The sequence below is a fragment of the Schistocerca americana genome, chromosome X (genome assembly GCF_021461395.2).
Source record: "Schistocerca americana isolate TAMUIC-IGC-003095 chromosome X, iqSchAmer2.1, whole genome shotgun sequence".
NCBI classification, from domain to species: domain Eukaryota; kingdom Metazoa; phylum Arthropoda; class Insecta; order Orthoptera; family Acrididae; genus Schistocerca; species Schistocerca americana.
Window position 1 is genome coordinate 169,879,425 of NC_060130.1, and position 3,560 is coordinate 169,882,984.

The window sequence follows — 3,560 nt, forward strand, 5'->3', positions numbered from 1 at the left end:
GAAAGAAAGAAGTTTATCCCAGTGCTGTGCAGAAGCAGAGAAAAAATTATAAAGGATTTTCACTAATCTGAAAAATGAACATTCTTCCCGCCAACAGTTTGCAGCACTAGTGCCGACTAAATTCAAAGAATGTGCTGCACAAGGCACATAATGCGCTTTCGGATTTCGTTCTTTAATACGTGCCTACAAGCAAGCGTAGGTTCCTGACATATTGCTTGCATTGTCATATGGCTGGCCTCTACAGTCAGTAATATCAATGGAATTTGTAGACAGGACTTTTAATATGGCCTCAGCTAAGTTTTCGGACAGGTTCATCATTCTCGTTCACATATCTTAATATGAAATATAGTTGATCAATATGTGAAATGTCCGCAGTAGAATCTACTATTATAGAGAAATATTTGGCCTGTTTTATTTCACTTATGATAATTCTTTTTATTTCATCAGAGATTGTTTCAGAAAGATAACTTGTATGGCCCTGCCCTGGATTTCCGTATCGTTCAATGTGCTCTGCGAGAAAAGGTTCGAACTCGGCTATAAGTTCAAGAGACATCACAAATTGACCACTACGTAATGAATGGAATCTTTCAACGTGTCCACGTAGGGGAAGTCCACGACTTGTTAGGTTCTTCACTACTGCAAACACCCTTTTCAACACATTGCGCCAGTACATTTTTTTCTGTCTCAACATGTGACTCGAAATGGTTATCCATTGTTCCAAATGACTTTTTTCTTGTTGAGACTGACAACTCAGAATTTTTGTGTTCAAGTGATTTCTCATGATGAGATAAAATATTAGAAATATTTTTCCAATCTGCAATACCATTAGTAGCAATCGTGTCCTTACCTCCGAACAATTTACATGGTGCACAAAAAACAGCACCGGTGCTACAGGAGTATACTAGATAATCACACAAACGTGATTCACCATTCAAGCGTTTCCGGTAAAATACATTTTTGTTCAAATATCTGAGATTTATCGCCCATTGATCATCTTGAATTAGAAAAATCACCGTTAAAATTTTGATTAATGCCACGTTGCAAGAGAATGTCGATTGTTGACTCATTGACACACCATTCTGCAGGATCATCACTAACGAGGTTATTTGTTTTCGATTCGACACTTAGTTTTTCGTGAAACTCGAAATCAGGAACAATTTGCTTTTCTTCATTTTTAACTTTTGTTTCGTCTGTATTTACTTCTTTTAGAACAGCTGCAGCGCCAGAAATATCATCAGTACTACTTGAACCCGAAGTCGAACCAGCAACATTTTTTGCGAAAAATTTATCTCTTCTGCCAAGCGTTTTTAGAACATTGGCTTCTAGTTCTCTCCTTTCCTTAGATAATTTCCGAAATGCCGCCCCACTTAATTTTGCACGTTTGCTTTTTTCACTGTTTTTCATGTTAAGGCACTTACAAAATTGTCAAACAACAGTCAAAACGAAAGAAAAAGATTTATAAAAGGAATGAAAGAAAGACTGTATCCAATTCCAATCATACTACACTGCATATGAGCACAAAGCTTTTTAGTTTAAATACGGCACACGAACACAAAGATTTTTCCTTTAGACACGAGCGATGAACTGATCAACTCGGATTACTCGACGTAACTGTGCTATGAAAGAGCGACGATGCAGAATAATTTAATTTCAATTTTACCTATTTCTCTGTTGTCAGTGAACAGTAGAAAAACACCTGCTGGCTGGAATTCGTTTCGTAAAGAAAACGGGACAGTCACGTTTTTGGCTTCTGTTTCCTGCGTCGCCGAAATTATGTTTTTGACACTGTCTTTCTAATTTAGAAAGCAAATCATTTTTGCAGTTTCTTGCAGTGAGGTATGCTGGATCGATTCTTATCCCACTTATTCTTATAACATTTTAGCGGTTTCTCTGGGCAGAGAAGACAGGCTACAAAGTTTACGTAGTCTTGTTGGTAGCTGATGTGGTGTGTTGTCATTTGTGTGAACACTGCTGTTATGTCTACACGCAAATGCTTCTTTTGTTCCAACATAAAATAAAAATAACCTTTCCTCGAAGAAAAAAGCTTAGTTAAGTAGTTTAAATAAAATTTGCAATGCCACGTACTATTAGATTGTGCAGAGTGGGGACTTGGATAGCGTGCAGGTTGCATCACAATAAATGAGACAGACGAAAGTTGGTTTCTACTTCTTTTTTCGCCAAAAAAAGTAACTAAGTAAATAAATAACTAAAATTTTTAAACTGTTGTGAAGTGTATTTCACAAGGTATTAGATATTCTGCATATGTTCTTTTCGTGTAAACATGTCTTTAAAAATGTAAAACATTCCCAGTATCAACATGTTTTGTTAAACGGGTGTCATTAAATCAAAGCTCAGATATTGAAGACCCAGAGCTTTCACATTAATTACAGTAATGGAGGGTTTACTTGATACCTCCCCGTAATTTCTACAAGAAATTTAAGTAGAGTCGGGTTTTGCATACTGAGGCCCACACATGTTACAGTATTTAAGAAACTGCTGATTAGCTTACCACAGCTTTCCAGTGGTCCCGGTATTTTCACGGGGAAAATATGGTAGGGTTAAGTAGAAGCCGGCAACATTCTTGGAATAATAACGTTTCAAACATTGTATTGTAGATTGCCGTCCTGACAGCTTACTTCGAAATATTTTCAACAATCATGAAGATGATACCAGACAGAAACCCAATGGTAAATTTCCATTCAGTCACGAAGTACACTATGTGTATTTCCAAGCTTGTATTGTTGAAGTTCGTTCTTAAGGCTTATTTAAACTAGCAAGCTGTTTAACAATATTAAAAATTTTTTTCGTTTGTAAGCTCAGTCATTTTAAAACGTTAAAGATTAAAATTAGTGCAGCGCAAAAAATGCCACCTCCTTAAGTGCCGCCTATAGGCCTGTGCCTTGTGGGCCTATATGTAAAACCGCCACTGTCTGCAGCGGATTGTGTGCCGATTTGAAACTTCTCGGTAGTTTGAAAGTTTGAAAACTGTTGAATTCAATGCGTATCTCTACTGTAGGGAGGATATGATATGCTGGCGAAGTAACGCTGGCCAGTCACACAGTGCGTCTTCAGTCCTTGAGCGTCAACCAGTTCATAAAAGAATGGACCAATGGTGAACGTAACCATGAAGCCACACCATACGATAACACGTTAACCATTCAGAAGAACTTCATGCACAGTGACTGGAGATGAAGATCCCCACACTCAGCAGTTCTGTGTGTTCACCCCACTTCTCAGAGAAAAATGAGCTTTGTCAGTCCGTTGGATGGTTCAAGGCCAGCCATAGTCAACTTCCGCCCTTGCGAGCAAGTGGACAGCGCGTTCAACAGGTCGTTGTGCGTCCTGTGGTGCAAGCTGCTGTACAACATGGATCTTGTACGGATACCATTTGAGAACGGTTCAAAGCACCTTCCGTACGATGGACGACAGGATGTTCAACCGTTGTGACACAGCAAGCACACTGCCTGACGATATGGACTTGCGCGCAGCGTTGTCTGCCATAGCAACAGCAATTTCGTCAACCACCAGTTCTCCAGTTGGTTCGAACTTGTTCATCATGC